The sequence below is a fragment of the Triticum dicoccoides genome, chromosome 2A (assembly GCF_002162155.2).
Source record: "Triticum dicoccoides isolate Atlit2015 ecotype Zavitan chromosome 2A, WEW_v2.0, whole genome shotgun sequence".
Lineage (NCBI taxonomy): Eukaryota > Viridiplantae > Streptophyta > Magnoliopsida > Poales > Poaceae > Triticum > Triticum dicoccoides.
In genome coordinates this window covers 675,417,758-675,442,968 of record NC_041382.1, presented here as the reverse complement: position 1 = coordinate 675,442,968, position 25,211 = coordinate 675,417,758, and positions in this window count along the sequence as shown.

Sequence of the window (25,211 nt, the reverse complement as noted above, 5' to 3'; positions counted from 1 at the left end):
CGGAATACATAGCTGCTTTGGAATCAACAAATGAAGGAGTCTGGATAAGGAGTTCATATCCGATCTAGGTGTCATACCTAGTGCATCGGGTCCAATGAAAATATTTTGTGACAATACTGGTGCAATTGCCTTAGCAAAGGAATCCAGATTTCACAAGGGGGCCAAGCACATCAAGAGAAGCTTCAATTCCAACCGCGATCAAGTCAAGGAGGTAGACATAGAGATTTGCAAGATACATACGGATCTGAATGTTGCAGACCCGTTGACTAAGCCTCTCTCACGAGCAAAACATGATTAGCATCAAGACTCCATGGGTGTTAGAATCATTACAATTTAATCTATATTAATGACTCGAGTGCAAGTGGGAGACTTAAGGAAATATTCCCTAGAGGCAATAAAAAAGTTTTTATTTATATTTCCTTATATCATGATAAATGTTTATTATTCATGCTAGAATTGTATTAACCGGAAACTTAGTACATGTGTGAATACATAGACAAATAGAGTGTCACTAGTTTGCCTCTACTTGACTAGCTCATTGAATTAATGATGGTTATGTTTCCTAACCATAGACATGAGTTGTGATTTGATTAACGGGATCACGTCATTAGAGAATGATGTGATTGACTTGACCCATCCGTTAGCTTAGCACAATGATCGTTTAGTTTGTTGCTATTGCTTTCTCCATAACTTATACATGTTCCTATGACTATGAGATCATGCAACTCTCGAATACCGGAGGAACACTTTGTGTGCTACCAAACGTCAGAACATAACAGGGTGATTATAAAGGTGCTCTACATGTGTCTCCGAAGGTGTTTGTTGAGTTGGCATACATCGAGATTAGGATTTGTCACTCCGATTGTTGGAGAGGTATCTCTGGGCCCTCTCGGTAATGTACATCACTATAAGCCTTGAAAGCAATGTAGCTAATGAGTTAGTTACGAGATGTAGCATTATGACACGAGTAAAGAGACTTGCCGGTAACAAGATTGAACTAGGTATTGAGATACCGATGATCAAATCTCGGGCAAGTAACATACCGATGACAAAGGGAACAATGTATATCGTTATGCGTTTTGACCGATAAAGATCTTCGTAGAATATGTGGGAGCCAATATGAACATCCACGTTCCGCTATTGATTATTGACCAGAGACGTGTCTCGTTCATGTCTACATAGTTCTCGAACCCATAGGGTCCGCACGCTTAATGTTCGGTGACAATCGGTATTATGAGTTTATGTGTTTTGATGTACCGAAGGTAGTTCGGAGTCCCGGATATGATTACTGACATGATGACGAGTCTCTAAATGGCCGAGACATAAAGATTGATATATTGGATGACTATATTTGGACGTCGGAATGGTTCCGGGTGAGTTCGGGCATATACCGGAGCACCGGGAGGTTACCGGAACCCCCCGGGAGGTATATGGGCCTTATTGGGCCGTAGTGGGAGAGAAGAGAGGGAGGCCTAGGAGGGGGCGCCCCCCTCAAGCCCAATCCGAATTGGGTGGGGGGCCGGCGCCCCCTTTCCTTCCCCTCTCCCCCTTCCTTCCACTCCTAGTCCAACTAGGGAAGGGGGGGTCCTACTCCCGGTGGGAGTAGGACTCCCCTTGGGGCACGCCTAGGAGGCCGGCCACCTCCCCCTCCTCCACTCCTTTATATACAGGGGAGGAGGCACCCCATAGACACACAAGTTGATCATTGATCTCTTAGTCGTGTGTGGTGCCCCGTCCACCATAATCCACATCGGTCATATCGTAGCGGTGCTTAGGCGAAGCCCTGTTCCGGTAGCATCATAATCACCGTCATCACGCCATTGTGCTGACGAAGCTCTCCCTCAACACTTTGCTGGATCGTGAGTTCGTGGGACATCACCGAGCCGAACATGTGCAGATCGCGGAGGTGCCGTACCTTCGGTGCTAGGATCAGTCGATCGTGAAGACGTACGACTACATCAACCGCGTTGTCATAATGCTTTCACTTATGGTCTACGAGGGTACGTGGACAACACTCTTCCCTCTCGTTGCTCTGCATCACCATGATCTTGCGTGTGCGTAGGATTTTTTTTGATATTACTGCGTTCCCCAACAAAATAAGCAATCAGTACGTTTAGCAGGAAAAACATGTTCGATAGTAAACTTTTTCCTAGTCGTCCATAAGGACCAGCACACCGCCGCTTGGCCAACCCAAAACAACCATTTGGTGACCCCAACCAGGCCATTGGAGAGAGCCCGGAGATCAGCAAAAGATGAAGGATATCAAGAAACCTAAAGCTAAGATCTAAAGCCACACCAGATCAAGTTGGCCAAGACACAATGGAAAAAATGTGGTTTGTGTCCTTCAGGTCTCCCCAGAGCACACATGTGTCAGAACCTAGGCCATTGTGTTTACGAATTTGAACAGCCGCAGGCAGGCGACCTCCGAAGGCTTGCATAGAAGGGTCTTCACCTTGGGGGGAATGCGGGCATGCTATATAGGTCTAAACCCATTAGAGGGGGTGCCATCGATAAGCCTGGAGTATAAAGACTTAACAGAAAAACGCCCAGACACAGCAAGGGGCCATACCACCGTGTCCTCTCTCTCCGAGAGCATGGGGATGGGGCAACAAGATGCTGCCAATCATCCAACTCTACAGAAGACAGCGAGCGATGGAAGGGTCCAAATCCCAATTATTAAGAGAGAGCTCTGCGATGGAGATCTCCGAATCCGAACAGTAAGAAAATAAAAATGGGGAAAGCCACACAGAGAGTAGATTCCCCACACCACCAATTGAGCCAAAAACGAGTTGAAGTACCATTACCGACCACAAATTTAACACGGTCTTTCAAAATGGGGCGCACCTTGATAAGATCTTTCCAAAACTGTGATCCTCCCTGAGACGAAGCAAACATGGGGTTGGAGTGAGGAAAGTACTTAGCCTTAAGGATGGAGAGCCACAAGGTGTCTGCCTCTGTCGACATGATTTTCCACCACCATTTTGCCATGAGACACTTGTTCATAATCGTCGTGCTAAGAATCCCCAACCCCCAAGGTTTTGGGCTTACAAATGATTTTCCATTTGACCATCCTATATTTACGTTTGTTATCCGAAGCATTCCAGTAGAAGGCACCCCTGTGCTTATCAAAACCACCATGGATCCCAATAGAGAGAATATAAAATCCCATGATAAACATTGGGAGGGAGGAGAGGCAGGCATTGATGAGCGCAACTTTACCAGCATTAGTGTTGTACTTGCCCCTCCAAGGCATTACCCTGTTACCCACCTTAGTCACCACAGGGGCGAAATCTTTAGCACATAATTTATTCGGAGAAATCTGAGGCCCAGATATTTAAAGGGGAAGGAACCCAGGGAACAGTTCAGAAGCTGGGAGACTCACAGAGCTTCCGCATCATCAACACCAGTGACAATGACCTCGCTTTTAGAGAAATTGATCTTAAGCCCAGATAAGGCTTCAAAACAAAGCATAATGAATTTAGGATGATCAAGGCAAGCATCATTCAGTTCAGCCATAATAATTGTGTCATCCGCATATTGCAAGTGAGTAACATCCTCAGGAACAGTTTAGATTCTTCATTAAAAAGTCTCCTAAATACAAGATATCATAGAAGCACATTGATGTTGTTGCAAGAACGAGGCATTTCAAAGAAAGCATGTCAAATCCACAAGTCATGTGATGCCACTGCTTTCAATATGATGGTGGCCTCATTGGTGTGGCCTTGGTACATCTTGCTCAAACCTTTAGGGCAGCTCTTTCATTGCCAATGCATGCAATCAATTGAACAGAGCATACCTAGAAAACCTCTTGTCTCTTCAATAGCCAGCAACTTTTCTGTATCATGCATCTTCGGTTCAGATACTCTGCTCTAAACACCTCCACCACGGCGCGGGCAAACTTCACAGTGGTATTTTGTCATGTCCTCCACCCTCCCATCCGAACCATCTCAGCAACACTACAAAAAAACACTTCCGTGATGATACGTGTTTGTCACAGTAGGTCACGTTTTCTGTCATGCATGTACATCCATGACAAATTTATGACAGAATCAAGATAGTCATACCTCTGCTGTCGTAGAAGTGTTCCATGACATTACCAAAATTATCATCATGGAAGTGTCCACTTCCATGACGATAAATCATGCGTCACAGAAGTGCTTGCGTCAAGGGTCACCGACACGTGGCATCCACCGTAACGGAACACTCTTAAGCTATCGGGTCCGGTTTTGGATCCGATAACCCGTTAACAGCCCCGACCAATGGGTATTTTCCACATGTAAAATCATCATTGGCTGGAGGGAACATGTGTCGGCGCACCGCTGGGACAGATGTCATTCACTCATTGGACCCAAAGCGCCTATGATAGATCGACACGTGGCACGGCCCAACAGAGGCCCATTCCTGTGAAAAGGCCGGCCTGTTTGACTTGGTCAACAGGTGGCGGGCCGGCCCACGGCAAGCCTGTTAACGACTTGTTCGCATATTGCCCATTTACAGCCCGCTAATCCAGGGGCCGTTTACGGCCTGTCCGAATTATGCCCAGAAGTGTCATCTGGGCCGTCCAATATAATTCCAGCCTGTTTAAACTTCCGGCCCATGACGTTTTTGAAAGTGCAAACTATCCCTGCGTGGTTTTGGTAATTCCTAACAACATATAGCTCATTGAGCTAACATTATTCCAAGATTAATATTTCAGGAAAAGCTCAATGAATGGCATGGCATGGATGAGGAAAGTGGATCCCTCAAAATTCTAAGGACAAAAAGTTTGGCTCAAGCTTGAAGCTCAAGACTCTACATTTTATATTTTAGTGATCCAAGATCACATTGAGTCTATAGGAAAAGCCAATACTATCAAGGAGGGATGAGGTGTTGCTTAATGGCTTGCTTGCTCAAAATGCTTAGTGATATGCTCCAAAATCCTCAACTACCTTCCCACATCCACATATGACCTAAACCAAAAGTCAAACTCGGCCCCACCGATTCTTTCTATCTGGCGCCATCGAGTTTCAAATGTCATAGACACTGCCACAAACCCTAGGCAAATCGGTCTCACCGATAGGGATCTCGGTCTCACCGAGATGGGATTGTAATCTCTCTGTTTCCCTTCGTAAAATTTCGGTCTTACCAAGATGAGCGATCGGTCCCACCGAGATTGCAATGTAAACTCTCTGTTTCCCTTTTGTAACATTTTGGTCTCACCGAGATGAGCAAATCGGTCCCACCGAGTTTACCTGACCAACTCTCTGGTTAGCTTATTACCAAAATCGGTCCCACCGAGTTTGTGTAATTGGTCACACCGAGATTACGTTATGCCCTAACCCTAACCATATCGGTCCTACCGAGTTGCATCTCAGTCCCACCGAAAATCCTAACGGTCACTAGGTTTGCTGAATCGGTCCGACCGAGTTTAACCATTTGGTCCCACCGAGTTTGGCAAATTGTGTGTAACGGTTAGATTTTGTGTGGAGGCTCTATATACCCCTCCACCCACTCTTCATTCGTTGAGAGAGCCATCAGAACATACCTACACTTCCAATACACATTTTCTGAGAGAGAACCACCTACACTTCGGTTGAGGTCAAGATATTCAATTCCAACCATATGAATCTTGATCTCTAGCCTTCCCCAAGTTGCTTTCCACTCAAATCTTCTTTCCACCAAATCCAAATCCTGTGAGAGAGAGTTGAGTGTTGGGGAGACTATCATTTGAAGCACAAGAGCAAGGAGTTCATCATCAACACACCATTTGTTACTTCTTAGAGAGTGGTGTCTCCTAGATTGGCTAGGTGTCACTTGGGAGCCTCCGACAAGATTGTGGAGTTGAACCAGGGAGTTTGTAAGGGCAAGGAGATCGCCTACTTCGTGAAGATCTATCGCTAGTGAGGCAAGTCCTTCGTGGGCGACGGCCGTGATGGAATAGACAAGGTTGCTTCTTCGTGGACCCTTCGTGGGTGGAGCCCTTCATGGAGTCGCGCAACCGTTACCCTCCATGGGTTGAAGTCTCCATCAACGTGGATGTACGATAGCACCACCTATCGGAACCACGACAAAAACATCGGTGTCTCCAATTGTGTTTGAATCCTCCAAACCCTTCCCTTTACATTCTTGCAAGTTGCATGCTTTACTTTCTGCTGCTCATATACTATTTTGCATGCTTTCTTGAATTGTGTGGAGATTGCTTGACTTGTGCTAAGATAGCTAAAATCTGCCAAGAACTAAAATTGGGAAAAGGCTAGATTTTTATTTGGTTAAGTAGTCTAATCACCCCCCTCTAGACATACTTTCGATCCTACAAGTGGTATCAGAGCTTTGGTCTCCATTTGCTTTGATTTCCATAGCTTTTGGCGGTCATAGCCTTGGTTTCACAACCTAGGAGAGTATGGCGTCTAGCGAGGGAAATTATCACCGTAGAGGTCCTTACTTTGATGGCACTAATTTTGCTAGTTGTGTTGGGGAACGTAGCAGAATTTTAAAATTTTCTACGCATCACCAAGATCAATCTATGGAGTCATCTATCAACGAGGGAAAGAGGAGTGCATCTACATACCCTTGTAGATCACGAGCGGAAGCGTTCAAGAGAACGGGGTTGATGGAGTCGTACTCGACGTGAGCCAAATCACCGATGACCAAGTGCCGAACGGACATCACCTCCGCGTTCAACACACGTACGGTTGGGAAGAGTCTCCTCCAACTTGATCCAGCAAGGGGGAAGGAGAGGTTGATGAAGATCCAGCAGCACGACGGCATGATGGTTGAAGCAACAGTGATCTTGGCAGGGCTTCGCCTAGCGCTGGGAGACGGAGGAGCGTCACGGGAGGGAGAGGGAGAGGCCAGGGGCTTGGGGTGCGCAGCCCTCCCTCCCCCCACTATATATAGGGTGCCTAGGGGGGTGCCGGCAAAAGGGGTTGCCTTGCCCCCCAAGGCAAGGGTGCCGCCCCCACCCCTAGGGTTTCCAACCCTAGGCGCAGGGGGAGGCCCAAGGGGGGCGCACCAGCCCACTAGGGGCTGGTTCACCTCCCACTTCAGCCCATGGGGCCCTTCGGGATAGGTGGCCCCACCCGGTGGACCCCCGGGACCCTTCCGGTGGTCCCGATACAATACCGGTGACCCCCAAAACCTTCCCGATGGCCGAAACTGGACTTCCTATATATGAATCTTTACCTCCGGACCATTCCGGAACTCCTCGTGACGTCCGGGATCTCATCCGGGACTCCGAACAACTTTCAGGTTACCGTGTGCTAATATCTCTACAACCCTAGCATCACCGAACCTTAAGTGTGTAGACCCTACGGGTTCGGGAGACATGCAGACATGACCGAGTAGCCTCTCCGGTCAATAACCAACAGCGGGATCTGGATACCCATGTTGGCTCCCACATGCTCCACGATGATCTCATCGGATGAACCACGATGTCGAGGATTCAATCAATCCGTATACAATTTCCTTTGTCAGTCGGTACGTTACTTGCCCGAGACTCGATCGTCAGTATCCCAATACCTTGTTCAGTCTCGTTACTGGCAAGTCACTTTACTCGTACCGTAATGCATGATCCCGTTATCAACCACTTGATCACATTGAGCTCATTATGATGATGCATTACCGAGTGGGCCCAGAGATACCTCTCCGTCATATGGAGTGACAAATCCCATTCTCGATTCGTGCCAACCCAACAGACACTTTCGGAGATACCTGTAATGTACCTTTATAGTCACCCAGTTACGTTGTGACGTTTGGCACACCCAAAGCACTCCTACAGTATCCAGGAGTTGCACAATCTCATGGTCTAAGGAAATGATACTTGACATTCAGAAAAGCTACAGCAAACGAACTACACGATCTTTGAGCTAAGCTTAGGATTGGGTCTTGTCCATCACATCATTCTCCTAATGATGTGATCCCGTTATCAATGACATCCAGTGTCCATAGTCAGGAAACCATGACTATCTTTTGATCAACGAGCTAGTCAACTAGAGGCTCACTAGGGACGTGTTGTGGTCTATGTGTTCACACATGTATTACGATTTCCGGATAACACAATTATAGCATGAACAATAGACAATTATCAACTAAAGGAACCATTTTATTATTGCCTCTAGGGCATATTTCCAACAGTCTCCCACTTGCACCAGAGTCAATATTCTAGTTACATCGTGATGAATCGAACACCCATGCAGTTCTGGTGTTGATCATGTTTTGCTCTAGGGAGAGGTTTAGTCAACGGATCTGCTACATTCAGGTCCGTATGTACTTTAGAAATCTCTATGTCTCCATTTTGAACAATTTCACGAATGGAGTTGAAGCGACGCTTGATATGCCTGGTCTTCCCGTGAAACCTGGGCTCCTTGGCAAGGGCAATAGCCCCAGTGTTGTCACAGAAGAGAGTCATCGAGCCCGACGCATTGGGTATGACTCCTAGGTCGGTAATGAACTCCTTCACCCAGACTGCTTCTTGTGCTGCCTCCGAGGCTGCCATGTACTCCGCTTCACATGTAGATCCCGCCACAACGCTTTGCTTGCAACTGCACCAGCTTACTGCCCCACCATTCAAAATATACACGTATCCGGTTTGTGACTTAGAGTCATCCAGATCTGTGTCGAAGCTAGCATCGACGTAACCCTTTACGACGAGCTCTTCGTCACCTCCATAAACGAGAAACATTTCCTTGGTCCTTTTCAGGTACTTCAGGATATTCTTGACCGCTGTCCAGTGTTCCATGCCGGGATTACTTTGGTACCTTCCTACCAAACTTACGGCAAGGTTTATATCAGGTCTGGTACACAACATAGCATACATGATAGACCCTATGGCCGAGGCATAGGGGACGACACTCATCTTTTCTCTATCTTCTGTCGTGGTCGGGCATTGAGCCGTGCTCAATCTCGTACCTTGCAATACAGGCAAGAACCCCTTCTTTGACTGATCCATTTTGAACTTCTTCAATATCTTGTCAAGGTACGTGCTCTGTGAAAGACCAATGAGGCGTCTTGATCTATCTCTATAGATCTTGATGCCTAATATATAAGCAGCTTCTCCAAGGTCCTTCATTGAAAAACACTTTTTCAAGTAGGCCTTTATGCTTTCCAAGAATTCTATATCATTTCCCATCAACAGTATGTCATCCTCATACAATATGAGAAATGCTACAGAGCTCCCACTCACTTTCTTGTAAATGCATGCTTCTCCATAAGTCTGCATAAACCCAAATGCTTTGATCATCTCATCAAAACGAATGTTCCAACTCCGAGATGCTTGCACCAGCCCATAAATCGAGCGTTGGAGCTTGCACACCTTGTCAGCATTCTTAGGATCGACAAAACCTTCCGGCTGCATCATATACAATTCTTCCTTAAGGAAACCATTAAGGAATGCCGTTTTGACGTCCATTTGCCACATCTCATAATCATAGAATGCGGCAATTGCTAACATGATTCAGACGGACTTCAGCTTCGCTACGGGTGAGAAAGTCTCATCGTAGTCAACCCCTTGAACTTGTCGATAACCCTTAGCGACAAGCCGGGCTTTATAGATGGTCACATTACCATCCGCGTCTGTCTTCTTCTTAAAGATCCATTTATTTTCTATGGCTCGCCGATCAACGGGCAAGTCAGTCAAAGTCCATACTTCGTTTTCATACATGGATCCTATCTCGGATTTCATGGCTTCCAGCCATTTGTCGGAATCCGGGCCCGCCATCGCTTCTTCATAGTTCGAAGGTTCACCGTTGTCTAACAACATGATTTCCAAGACAGGGTTGCCGTACCACTCTGGTGTGGAACGTGTCCTTGTGGACCTACGAAGTTCAGTAGCAACTTGATCTGAAGTTTCATGATCATCATCATCAACTTCCTCTCTAGTCAGTGCAGGCACCTCAAGAACATTTTCTTGAGCTGCGCCATTTATCGGTTCAAGAGGTAATACTTCATCAAGTTCTACTTTCCTCCCACTTATTTCTTTCAAGAGAAACTCTTTCTCTAGAAAGGACCCATTCTTGGCAACAAAGATCTTGCCTTCGGATCTGAGGTAGAAGGTATACCCAACAGTTTCTTTAGGGTATCCTATGAAGACGCATTTTTCCGATTTGGGTTCGAGCTTTTCAGGTTGAAGTTTCTTGACATAAGCATCGCATCCCCAAACTTTTAGAAACGACAGCTTAGGTTTCTTCCCAAACCATAATTCATACGATGTCGTCTCAACGGATTTTGACGGAGCCCTATTTAAAGTGAATGCGGCAGTCTCTAAAGCATAGCCCCAAAATGATAGCGGTAAATCGATAAGAGACATCATAGATCGCACCATATCTAATAGAGTGCGATTACGATGTTCGGACACACCATTACGCTGAGGTGTTCCAGGCGGCGTGAGTTGTGAAACTATTCCACATTTTCTTAAGTGTGTGCCAAATTCGTGACTCAAGTATTCTCCCCCATGATCTGATCGCAAGAACTTGATTTTCCTGTCACGTTGATTCTGAACCTCACTCTGAAATCCCTTGAACTTTTCAAAGGTCTTAGACTTGTGTTTCATTAAGTAGACATACCCACATCTACTCAAGTCATCAGTGAGGGTGAGAACATAACGATAGCCACCGTGAGCCTCAACACTCATTGACCGCACACATCAGTATGTATGATTTCCAATAAGTTGGTTGCTCGCTCCATTGTTCTTGAGAACGGAGTCTTGGTCATTTTACCCATGAGGCATGGTTCGCACGTGTCAAATGATTCGTAATCAAGAGACTCTAAAAGTCCATCTGCATGGAGCTTCTTCATGCGTTTGACAGCTATGTGACCAAGGCGGCAGTGCCACAAGTATGTGGGACTATCATTATCAGCCTTACATCTTTTGGTATTCACACTATGAATATGTGTAGCATTACGCTCGAGATTCATTAAGAATAAACCATTCACCATCGGAGCATGACCATAAAACATATCTCTCATATAAATAGAACAACCATTATTCTCGGATTTAAATGAGTAGCCATCTCGTATTAAACGAGATCCTGATACAATGTTCATGCTCAAAGCTGGCACTAAATAACAATTATTGAAGTTTAAAACAAATCCCATAGGTAAATGTAGAGGTAGCATGCCGACGGCGATCACATCGACCTTGGAACCATTCCCGACGCGCATCGTCACCTCGTCCTTCGCCAGTCTCCGTTTATTCCGCAGCTCCTGTTTTGAGTTACAAATGTGAGCAACCACACCGGTATCAAATACCCAAGAGCTACTACGAGTACTGGTAAGGTACACATCAATTACATGTATATCACATATACCTTTCGTGATGTCGGCCTTCTTGTCCGCTAAGTATTTGGGGTAGTTCCGCTTCTAGTGACCACTTCTCTTGCAATAAAAGCACTCAGTCTCGGGCTTGGGTCCATTCTTTGGCTTCTTCCCGGCAACTTGCTTACCGGGCGCGGCAACTCCCTTGCCGTCCTTCTTGAAGTTCTTCTTACCCTTGCCTTTCTTGAACTTAGTGGTTTTATTCACCATCAACACTTGATGTTCCTTTTTGACTTCTACCTCTGCTGATTTCAGCATTGAATATACCTCAGGATTGGTCTTTTCCATCCCCTGCATATTGAAGTTCATCACAAAGCTCTTGTAGCTCGGTGGAAGCGACTGAAGGATTCTGTCAGTGACCGCGTCATCCGGGAGATTAACTCCCAGCTGAGTCAAGCGGTTTTGCAACCTAGACATTCTGAGTATGTGCTCACTAACAGAACTATTTTCCTCCATCTTACAGCTGAAGAACTTGTCGGAGACTTCATATCTCTCGACCCGGGCATGAGCTTGGAAAACCATTTTTAGCTCTTCAAACATCTCATATGCTCCGTGTCGCTCAAAACGCTTTTGGAGCCCCGGTTCTAAGCTGTAAAGCATGCCGCACTGGACGAGGGAGTAATCATCAGCATGTGTCTGCCAAGCATTCATAACGTCTTGGTTTTGTGGGATGGGTGCGTCACCTAGCAGTGCTTCTAGGACATAATCTTTCTTGGCAGCTATGAGGATGATCCTCAGGTTCCGGACCCGGTCCGTATAGTTGATGCCATCGTCTTTCAGCTTGGTTTTCTCTAGGAACGCGTTGAAGTTGAGGACAACGTTGGCCATTTGATCTACAAGACATATTGTAAAGATTTTAGACTAAGTTCATGATAGTTAAGTTCATCTAATCAAATTATTCAATGAACTCACACTCAGATAGACATCCCTCCAGTCATCTAAGTATAACATGATCCGAGTTAACTAGGCCGTGTCCGATCATCACGTGAGACGAACTAGTCAACATCGGTGAACATCTTCATGTTGATCGTATCTTCTATACGACTCATGCTCGACCTTTCGGTCTTCTGCATTCCGAGGCCATGTCTGTACATGCTGGGCTCGTCAAGTCAACCTAAGTGTATTGCGTGTGTAAATCTGGCTTACACCCGTTGTATTCGAACGTTGGAATCTATCACACCCGATCATCACGTGGTGCTTCGAAACAACGAACCTTCGCAACGGTGCACAGTTAGGGGGAACACTTTCTTGAAATTTTACGAGGGATCATCTTATTTAAGCTACTGTCGTTCTAAGCAAATAAGATGTAAAACATGATAAACATCACATGCAATCAAATAGTGACATGATATGGCCAATATCATTTGCTCCTTTGATATCCATCTTCGGGGCTCCATGATCATCGTTGTCACCGGCATGACACCATGATCTCCATCATCATGATCTCCATCATCGTGTCTTCTTGAAGTTGTCACGTCAACTATTACTTCTGCTACTATGGCTAACGCTTTAGCAATAAAGTAAAGTAATTACATGACGTTTATGTTGACACGCAGGTCATAAATAAATAAAGACAACTCCTATTGCTCCTGCGATTGTCATACTCATCGACATGCAAGTCATGATTCCTATTACAAGAACATGATCATCTCATACATCACATATATCATTCATCACATCCTTTGGCCATATCACATCACAAAACACTTGCTGCAAAAACAAGTTAGACGTCCTCTAATTGTTGTTGCAAGTTTTTACGTGGCTGCTATAGGTTTCTAGCAAGAACATTTCTTACCTACGCCAAAACCACAACGTGAATTGCCAATTTCTATTTACCCTTCATAAGGACCCTGTTCATCGAATCCGATCCGACTAAAGTGGGAGAGACAGACACCCGCTAGCCACCTTATGCAACTAGTGCATGTCAGTCGGTGGAATCGGTCTCACATAAGCGTACGTGTAAGGTTGGTCCGGGCCGCTTCATCCCACGATGCCGCCGAATCAAGATAAGACTAGTAACGGCAAGATAATTGACAATATCGACGCCCACAACTACTTTGTGTTCTACTCGTGCATAGTAACTACGCATAGACCTAGCTCATGATGCCACTGTTACGGAACGCAGCAGTTTAAAATTTTCTACGCATCACCAAGATCAATCTATGGAGTCATCTATCAACGAGGGAAAGAGGAGTGCATCTACATACCCTTGTAGATCACGAGCGGAAGCTTTCAAGAGAACGGGGTTAATGGAGTCGTACTCGACGTGATTCAAATCACCGATGACCAAGTGCCGAACGGACAGCACCTCCGCGTTCAACACACATACGGTTGGGAAGACGTCTCCTCCAACTTGATCCAGCAAGGGGGGAAGGAGAGGTTGGTGAAGATCCAGCAGCACGACAGCGTGGTGGTGGAAGCAACGGTGATCTCGGCAGGGCTTCGCCAAGCGCTGGGAGACGGAGGAGTGTCATGGGAGGGAGAGGGAGAGGCCAGGAGCTTGGGGTGCACAGCCCTCCATCCCCCCACTATATATAGGGTGCCTAGGGGGGGGCGCCGTCCCTAGGAGATCCAATCTCCTAGGGGGGGGGCGGCCAAAGGGGGTGCCTTGCCCCCCAAGGCAAGGGTGGCGCCCCCACCCCTAGGGTTTCCAACCCTAGGCGCAGGCCGCAGGGGGAGGCCCAAGGGGGGCGCACCAGCACACTAGGGGCTGGTTCCCCTCCCACTTCATCCCATGGGGCCCTTCGGGATAGGTGGCCCCACCCGGTGGACCCCCGGGACCCTTCGGTGGTCCCGATACAATACCGGTGACCCCCGAAACCTTCTCGATGGCCGAAACTGGACTTCCTATATATGAATCTTTACCTCCGGACCATTCCGGAACTCCTCGTCACGTCCGGGATCTCATCCGGGACTCCGAACAACTTTCGGGTTATCGTGTGCTAATATCTCTACAACCCTAGCGTCACCGAACCTTAAGTGTGTAGACCCTACGGGTTCGGGAGACATGCAGACATGACCGAGTAGCCTCTCCGGTCAATAACCAACAGCGGGATCTAGATACCCATGTTGGCTCCCACATGCTCCATGATGATCTCATCGGATGAACCACGATGTCGAGGATTCAATCAATCCGTATACAATTCTCTTTGTCAATCGGTACGTTACTTGCCCGAGACTCGATCATCGGTATCCCAATACCTTGTTCAGTCTCGTTACCGGCAAGTCACTTTACTCGTACCGTAATGCATGATCCCGTGATCAACCTCTTGATCACATTGAGCTCATTATGATGATGCATTACCGAGTGGGCCCAGAGATACCTCTCCATCATATGGAGTGACAAATCCCAGTCTCGATTCATGCCAACCCAACACACACTTTCGGAGATACTTGTAATGTACCTTTATAGTCACCCAGTTATGTTGTGACGTTTGGCACACCCAAAGCACTCCTACGGTATCCAGGAGTTGCACAATCTCATGGTCTAAGGAAATGATACTTGACATTCAGAAAAGCTACAGCAAACGAACTACACGATCTTTGAGCTAAGCTTAGGACTGGGTCTTGTCCATCACATCATTCTCCTAATGATGTGATCCCGTTATCAATGACATCCAATGTCCATAGTCAGGAAACCATGACTATCTTTTGATCAACGAGCTAGTCAACTAGAGGCTCACTAGGGACGTGTTGTGGTCTATGTGTTCACACATGTATTACGATTTCCGGATAACACAATTATAGCATGAACAATAGACAATTATCATGAGCAAAGAAATATAATAATAACCATTTTATTATTGCCTCTAGGGCATATTTCCAACAATTTGGAAGCATAAGATGAAAATGCATATTCATGGACATAACCGCGCCATTTGGGCTATTGTGTGTATTGTCTTGCAAGGTGAATTTCTTTGATGGGAAAGAACCAAACCGTGAAGCCACCGCGGAAGAGTTGAAAATGCTGCAATACACGCTCAAGCTTGTGATATCCTCTTCAACGGATTGTGCCCCGAAGAATTGAACAAAATCAGCCGTCTTGAGAATGCAAAGGAAATTTGGGATACTTTGATAGATATGCACGAAGGTACCGACTCCGTCAAGGAATCCAAATTGGATTTGCTTCAAAGTCAACTTGACAAGTTCAAAATGAAGGATGGTGAAGGTGTCGCTGAAATGTACTCTAGGCTTGCTCTTATCACAAATGAGATTGCCAGCTTAGGGAGTGAAGAGATGACCGATAGATTCATCATCAAGAAGATCCTAAGAGCCTTGGATGGAAAATATGATACCGTGTGCACATTGATCCAAATGATGCCAAATTACAAAGATCTCAAGCCAACGGAAGTCATCGGAAGAATTGTTGCTCATGAGATGTCACTCAAGGATAAAGAGGAATTTCACAACAAATCAAGTGGTGCTTACAAAGCCTCATGTGAAGCCCCCACATCATCGAGTGAGAAACAAACCTTCAATGAAGAATTGAACTTAATGGTGAAGAACTTCAACAAGTTCTACAAGAGTAGAAGCAAAGAGAGAAGCTCCCAGTCAAGGTCCTACAATGACAAAAGATCTTCTAGTCGAGAGCGAAACTGCTACAATTGTGGAAGGCCCAGACACTATTCCAATGAGTGTACGGCCCCCTACAACAGAAGAGAAGATTCTCCCATGATAAGAAGTAGAAGAGAAGAATCACCATCTAGAGAAAGAAGGAGTAGAGATGATCGTTATGAACGAAGACCCTCACGGAGAAGCAAGGATTCGAAAAGAAAGGACAAGTCATCAAGGAGCTACACAAAACAAAGACATCAAGCTCATGTTGGTGAATGGGTATCCGGCTCCGACTCCGACAACCACTCCGAGAGAAGCTATCACTCCGACTCCGAATATACTCAAGATGAAGGTGTTGCAGGTCTAGCACTTGTGACAACCAACTCCTACGACATATTTGACTCACCAAATGAAGGAGTTGGAACATGCTTCATGGCTAAAGGCTCAAAGGTATCACACCCCGAGTATGTTGATTTCAATAGTGATGAAGATGACTTGTTAGGTGATGATGATTTACTTGTTGACAACTCTAATGATGAATATTGTGATGAAACGTCAATTAATCATGCTAATCAAGATAAAACGAATGACAATGATACGGAGAAGATTGAGTCTCTAACTAAAGAACTAAACACTCTTAAGTTAGCTCATGAAACTATCTTAGGAGATCATCGAGAACTTTTAAGGACTCATGAGAAATTACGCTTTGAAAAGCTCAACCTTGAGCAAGAGCATGAGTTCTTAAAAGCAATCAATGATGATCTTTGTAAGAAAAGTTCTTCTTACATTGCCAAGCGTTTACTCTTATCCACTTACATGCCTCAAGTAAAGTCTAGTAACAAGAACAAGAAAGATTCTTCCTCTAGTAGTAACAATAATCATGCTAAATCCAATATTGTTGCTTCTAGTAGTTCTCTTGATTCCACTAATGATTCTCTTAGCCAAGTTACTCTTGAGCAAGAAAATAGCTTATTGAAGGGAATTATAGAGAAAGGTGTTTACAAGAGCCTTGCCGGAAGTAAGCAATTCGAGGAAATTGTACGCAAGCAAGGAAGGCACCGGAAGAATCAAGGTGTTGGTTTTGAACGAAAGTTCAATGCCAATGGAGTTGAGTGGGAAGAAGATCAATACCCCAAGACGAAGTTTGTTCCTCAACAAGAGAAGTATGATCCTACTTCTTTCAAAGGGACACAAGCTCAAGATGATCTTCCACCATAAGACCACAAGCAAAAAGGCAAGGACAAGCTTCAAGAGGAAATTGATGCATTTGAAGAAGCTCCTAAGGCCTTGGTCAAGTGGGTTCTCAAGACTACTTCAAGTTCCACTTCATCAAGTACAACTACAACACCGAGGATTCCCATCAAGATGGTGTGGATCCCGAAGAAGAACTAGAGAGTTCTTGAGGGTGACTCCACCAACATACTTCACTATTATCATCTTGGCAAGAACAAGTGCAATCAACTTCCACATCTTGCACTAGTTCAAGGAGTCACAAACCCTCTTGTTGGTAAGACAAGGGACAAGGTAACCTAAAAGCTTTCATAGACATCATCTTGTGTGTGCATCACTCTATGTCTATGGATATCCTTGTTTGTTCCTTGTGGGACTAACCCATGTAGGTATTGAAAGTGCAACTCACTCCAATGGATAGCTCCAAATGATCTACATCAACATTGAGCATCCACATCTTCCACATCTACATGAAGTCATCATCGACAAAACCCAAGGTTAGTTCATCCCTCTTAGGGGGGACCTCACATCTAGGGGGAGCTTTCCTCTAAGAATTGAGCTAAAGCAACTCTAATGGTGTGAACACAACAATGCTTTATGTAAAAGTGGTAACCCCACTTGTGCTTAAACGATGAGTATGACCTATGATCAAATGTTCTCATTTGACTCCTAAGTCAATATACTCATATATAGATGACCTAGTCATCGCAAATTGTTTTGATAGATGCTAGAATTGGTTGTGCATGCTTTGCCACATATTTCAATTGCCATTTTATTGTGTGAGCATGTTGATTGCATATTTCACTCATTCGAGGACATCCACTTGTTGTTTTGATTGATTGGTTTTCTTTTCTTTTGCCAAGTGGATGGACAAGAATGCCTAAGAACCCTCTCTAGCTATCTATGCTTTTCTCGTCTCAAACTCTATTCATGCTACATCACAAAATTTGATCAAGTCAGATTCGAACCACTCTGTGTGAGGAGCACTCGGAGTCCCCGATTCATCATAGACTTAAACTTCCAAAACTTCTTTATGCGTTTCGATCTGACCGATTCATCCATTTCGGTCATACCGAAATCACTAAGTTGATCTAGGTTTTCAATCTCGGTGCAACCGATTTGAACCTTTCGGTCACACCAAGTTTCAGTAACTGTTTGCAGTTATGAATCTCGGTGCCACCGAGTTGTTCCACTCGGTCACACCGGCAGGGTCGGGCTATATATACTCACGGGCAAAATTTTGGAAATTTCTCCGAAACCCCTTTGCCCGCGCATAGCTCGCTCTGCCTCCAGTTCTCCGGATCATCTTCCTCGTCGCCAGTCGCCTCCTATCACTGGTCTCCGCCGCCGTCAATGGAATTCTTCCCCGCCATTGCCGCCGTAGCGAGTTCATCGCTGAACTAGGGTATGGACTCAATCACAGTGCTATCCCCGTCTGATTCCTAGCACATTGTGTTCACTATGATTCTTACCATGATTGAAACGCTTCTATCCGGTCAAAACACTCCGTAGATTAGAGTTGAATTGAAAATTTAGGGTTAGGTTTCCGCTGAAACCATCTCGGACCATCCGAGTTGTGGAACTCGGTACCACCGATTCGGCTCAGGCCATTGCACATGTAATTTTCGATCTGAATGAGAATTGCAAATCGGTGTGACCGAGTTCAGGACTTTGTGAAACCCTAGCAGTCTCGGTGCCACCGAACTGTGACTCGGTCTGACCGAGTTCACTAGTTTAGGTTCCAACAGCTGCTTCGGTATCACCGAGTTTACAAATCGGTTGATCCGAAATGCTTTCTGTGGAAAACTAAAACTAAGTTTTTGACTCATTCTTTTGCAAAAACCTCTGCATTTTGTGATGCTCATCCACTCTATCTCATCTATATCTATTCACAGGGTCTGCTGTTAGTGTTTGCAATATGTCTGATCAGAGTGACAGCCAGAACAGGTCAGAGGAGAAGGTTCACCTGAGTGAGGGCACTAGTCCCTCAAGCAGTTCAGATGATGGTAGCAGGAGCACTCCCAGCAACTTGCCCAAAGCTGCCACCAGAACAAGGAAGAAGAAAACTTCAGAGTCTGAGGATGAAGACTATGTGGCAGTTGAGGATGAGGCCACTTCCAAGAAGAAAGTGGTTAAGAAGGAATATAGCACTGCTGCTGCCACCAAGCCAGGCATGAAGCAAAAGGTTCCTGCAAAGAGAATTCCAATGTCTAGGGCTAGAGCATCTACTCAAGTCCCTTTGGGATCTGGACCCAAAGAGGCTGCTGCAGAAGGGAAGAAAAGGAAGGAAAGGGTCAAGAAGACCATGGCCAGAGTGATTGGAAAGGCTTCCATGATGGAAGAAGAAGAAGAATAGGTTGCTGCACCAGCACCCAAGGCACAGAAGCTTATGGGTGATGCTATCAGGACAGGGGCTGCTTCATCAAAGCCCAAAGAAGCACCCAAAGCAGCCTCCAAGCCCAAGAGTGCACCTAAGAGGAATACCAGGACTATACCAGCTGCTGAGAAGAACAAGGCCCCAGTGCCTGAAGTTGCTGCTGATGAAGATGATGAAGGACAAGTCCTGAGGAAGCTAAAATCCAAGATTCCAGACCACAAGGATGCTCATCCTGTGGCTAAGAACATGAAGATCAGGAGAGACTCTGGACTGAGGAAATGGAGAGAGACAGACCCATATGCTACAAGAAGAAGAACTGCTATTGATTACAGGTTCCACACAAAGGAACAACAAGATTTCTATGAGACAGTGTTGCTGGACAACAAGCCTATAGTGTGTGAAATGAGGTGGGTCGACTGGAAGTATATCAAGGAAAATGAGGAACACTATCCTGGTGTGTTTGACAGCTTCAGTGCTTGTGGAGTTGCAGACTTTGTTGGGCAGAAGCCCACAAAGTGGAATGAGGATCCCATAATGCAATTCTACTCCACAACACACTTCTATCCAAATGGCAGGATAGTATGGATGTCTGAAGGTACAAGGTACCACTCAACTATTGAGGAATGGGAAAATCTGATCAATGCTCCTAAGGAAGAAGAAGATGACTTGGATGTCTATGCCAAGAAGAAGATGGATCACAACTCTATGGCAAACATGTACAAGGAGATTCCTGAAGATGATCTTGAGACTCACTAGTTTGGGTCAGTAAAACACTTACTGTCAGGGCTGCCTACAATCAATTGGATCCTTAGGCACACACTCTTGCCCAAGTCTGGTGATCACAGAATGACCAGAGGCCATGCAATTAACTTGCTACATATATTTTATGTGCCACAGAAGTTCAAGGTCATGAGCCTTATAGTTGAGACTATCAAGAGGACTGCAGCAGACCAGAAAAGAAGTTGTGGATATGCCCCACAAATCCAGGAGTTGATAAACTCAAAGATGGGCACAGGCACATACCTGTTGGATAAAGAACACTTGCCTATCTACCCAGACTTCAAGGACAATCAAGTTGTGATGATTGAGAATGAACCATCATCAGTACAAGCTCAAGAGAAGAAGGAGAAAGCAAAGAAAGAGAAGGCTGCCAAGATGCCAACTCAAGAGGAGGCATCTGAGTACTTTTTGAAAAGCAAGCAGGACCATCTTGGTTATTTGATAGCATCAACTCTGAGGATTGAGAAGGGGTTGGCCACCCTTACTCAAAACCATGAGAGCTTGGAAAGAATCGTGGAGCAAAAATTCTATGATTTAGATGTCAAAGTAACTGAGATTCAGTCAGTTGTGGAGCAGCTACAAGATGATATGCAAGAGAGGAAGGGCAGAACAACCACTGATGCATTTGCCAGAGTGCCTCGAGCTCAGAGATCAACTGCAGTGCCAGTAACAGACACCGGAGCCACTTCATCTGCACCAGCTACAACTTTAGTGCCACCAGCTCCAGCACCTACCCCAGCAGCTCCATCTACTTCGACTGAAGCCTTCGTTCTTGGAGTTCTCCGGACACCACCACCTGAAGACCAAGTCTGAGAGACGTTTTAGTGCTATGCATTTTCTATGAACTTTTTGGTAACTTGTTGCCAAAGGGGTAGAAAAATGTACAGATCATAGGCTTCAAGAGAGAGAGAGAGAGAGTTTGCTTTTGTTCTCTCTTGTCTTCTTGGTTGAACTTTGTTTGTCTTTTGATTGCTTGAGATATTATGCTATTATCTGTGAGACATTGATGATCATGTGGTTGATCATAAGCTACACTATGCTTGTTAGATGATATTCTCTTACTTATCCTTATATGACCATTCACTTTGCTTGGTGATGAGTGCATGTATTCAATCTTTATTATTTTGAGCGCTCCACCAAGACGTATGTGACATGGAAGAGTAACCCCTGATCCTAACTCATTGTGCATTTGCAGTCCAAAGCACATCTTAAGATATGCACAAATTTAGGGGGAGCTCTTGCTTTTCACATACTTCTCAAAGCGACAATATCTTTCACTCTTATTATCATTTGTCGAAGCTTTGATCTATATGTTGTCATCAATTACCAAAAAGGGGGAGATTGAAAGTGCAAACTATCCCTAGGTGGTTTTGGTAATTCCTAACAACATATAGCTCATTGAGCTAACATTATTCCAAGATTAATATTTCAGGAAAAGCTCAATGAATGGCATGGCATGGATGAGGAAAGTGGATCCCTCAAAATTCTAAGGACAAAAAGTTTGGCTCAAGCTTGAAGCTCAAGACTCTACATTTTATATTTTAGTGATCCAAGATCACATTGAGTCTATAGGTGTAACGCCATCGATGCGGCTATATCTCCCACGTGTCGAAGCACGACTTAGAGGCATAACCGCATTGAAAGCAATGTCGCAAGTGAGGTAATCTTCACACAACCCATGTAATAAAATAGGGGAAGAAGTTACATAGTTGGCTTACAATCGCCACTTCACACAATTACATGAATAAAGTATTACATCATCCAAATGCAATCAAGGTCCGACTACGGAACCAACATAAAAGAAGAACCCCAAATGCGACAAGGTCCCCGATCGACCCCAACTGGGCACCACTACTGATCAACTGGAAGCGGAACAACATAAAGTACAAGATCTTCATCGAGCTCCTCCTTGAGCTTGGTTGCGTCATCTGCACGGACTCATCGGCACCTGCAAGCTAGTTTTTGGAAGTATCTGTGAGCCACAGGGACTCAGCAATCTCGCACCCTCGCGATCAAGACTATTTAAGCTTATGAGTAAGGTAAAGGTATGAGGTGGAGCTGCAGCAAGCGACTAGCATATATGGTGGCTAACATACGCAAATGAGAGCGAGAAGAGAAGGCAAAGCACGGTCGATAAAAGTATGATCAAGAAGTGATCCTAAAACAACCTACGTCAAGCATAACTCCAACACCGTGTTCACTTCCCGGACTCCGCCGGAAAGAGACCATCACGGTTACACACGCAGTTGACTCATTTTAATTAAGTTAAGGTTCAAGTTATCTACAACCGGACATTAACAAATTCCCATCTGCCCATAACCGCGGGCATGGCTTTCGAAAGTTCAAATAGACCTCCTCCCGAGACATTCCGATCAGACTCGGTATCCCGGTTCTACAAGACATCTCGACAGGGTAAAACTAAACCAGTAACACCGCCCGAATGTGCTGACAAATCCCGATTGGAGCTGCACATATCTCTTTCTCAGGACACACTCAGATTGTCCTAGGTACGGGTAGGCCAGCCCAGAGTTGCCCCTGGTGGTCACCGGCAGCTGACAGGTTGGACCAACACTCAGAGGAGCACTGGCCCCGAGGGGGGGGGTTAAAATAAAGATGACCCTCGGGATGCGCGACTCCCAAGGGAAAAAGACTAGGTGGCGAATGGTAAAACCAAGGTTGGGATTGCTGGAAGAGCTTTACTTAAGGCGAACTGTCAAGGGGTTCCCATTATTACCCAACCGCGTAAGGAACGCAAAATCCGGGAACATAACACCGATATGACGGAAACTAGGGCGGCAAGAGTGGAACAAAACACCAGGCATAAGGCCGAGCCTTCCACCCTTTACCAAGTATATAGATGCATTAATTAAATAAGATATATAGTGATATCCCAACAAGTAAACATGTTCCAACAAGGAACGGTATCTCCATGTTCCAACAAGGAACAAACTTCAATCTTCACCTGCAACTAACAACGCTATAAGAGGGGCTGAGCAAAGCGGTAACATAGCCAAACAACGGTTTGCTAGGACAAGGTGGGTTAGAGGCTTGGTTCAACAATATGGGAGGCATGATAAGCAAGTGGTAGGTATTGCAGCATAGGCATAGCAAAAGAGCGAGCAACTAAGCAAGCAAAGATAGAAGTGATTTCGAGGGTATGGTAATCTTGCCTGAAATCCCGCAAGGAAGAAGAACGAGTCCATGAAGAAGACAAATAGACGTAGACGAACAGGTCCTCACAACGCAACGTTAACGGAACCAACCCGAAGAAGCAACACCGGAAAGAAACACACAACATAGTAAACAACCAACACAAGAACATGATATGATATGCGGGATGTGATGCATATGCATGATTTGACAATGGAATGCATGAACCTGGCCTCAACTTGGAAATCCAAGTGTGCCACTGGAAAGGTGAGATGAAATCGCTTGAAAACGATATAAAGAATGCCGGAATCGGAGTTACGGTTTGGAAATGGCAAGCGATTCAAATATGGCACCGGTCTGCGATTTACAGCAAGTAGCCATCTAAATGCAATGAGATGAACATGCTACAGCACCCAAAAATGGCATCAAAATACATGGCAGGAATCCATTCATGAAGCTTAACAAAAGTCTAGCACTGAGCTACGGCCAATTCATCCATTAACAGGTTCAAACAAGCATGGCAAAAATGCATATGGTAAACACATCTCAGACTTAGTGAAATTAACACTTGTCTGGAATTTCAGATCAGATAGCACACTTCGGAGCATGAAAACTATATGCTACAGGACCTGAACATGGCAAAGTAAAGCATGGCATGGAGCTACTCAAAGAGCTTAACAAAAGTCCCTTAGTGACCTTGAGCCAAAAGGGATCAAAAAATACATTTGCAAGCATGTGAACATGGAAAAAACATAATCAGATCACAGACTTAGTGAAAACTGGAGCATGCTGAAACAGATATCAAGAAGGCATGTTTACGAGCTCGATGCACTCACTACAGAGCAAGGCATGACAATCTAAGCATACACCCATCAATAATACACATTATACAAGCTAGACATGGCAAGAACAATAACATGGCATGCACGGATCAACTACAACATCCTTGGCAAAATCGCTAACAAGTAGACAATCTGCCCAGATTCACGAAGTAGCAAAAGTAGAGCTCTATTGACTCAAGCTAGGGTGCTCCATAATTGCAAAAAAAGACATGGATGGATAGAGCACTACATGATAAACAAAACATCCTTACTGATCATCCTCAAAAGAGGCACGGACCACTAGGAAACAACATGAACATATGGCCAAATGAGATAAACAGGTCAAGGACTTAGTGGAAATGCTAAGTCCCTGAAATCAGCATTACCAAGTGCCTCACTTTGCAAGCTTGTGATAGTCACCACACACATCACAAAAATACATGGGTTGCACCTCTGGAAAGATGGAAAAACCTCTAACAAAACATATGTAGAGTTCAAGGGCATATCATGCACACAATAATCATGGCAAAAATGACAAATGTCTAAATGGAGCAGCAGATTTGACAAATAACTCAAGTAGCACTCTTCTAACAGCATTTCGGGCATCAAGATGAGCTCAAATGAAAATGATGCAATGGAATGAAATGATGTACTCTTTGAGACGAACATTTTGATATGCTATATGCCCAAAACGGAGGTACAGATGCAGAGATATAGCATGATGAAAAACGCAAATTATTAGGGTTTGGGACGAAAAAGTCAACCCGAGACGATTTGGATCTGGATCTGGATCTCGCCGGCGCGAAAAACGAGGTTGGCCGGAACTGTAGCTCGCCGAAGTTTGGGGAGGAGCTGCGGCCGGAGTTCGTCGCCGGAGAAGAAATCGCGGGACAGGGCGGAGGAGGTCGCCGGCGCCGGAGCTCGCGGTGGTTCCGGCGGGCGGCCGGCGGAGCGCGCCGGCGCCGGACGCGGGGCGGCTAGCGGCGGTCGGCAGCCGTGGCGGGGAGACG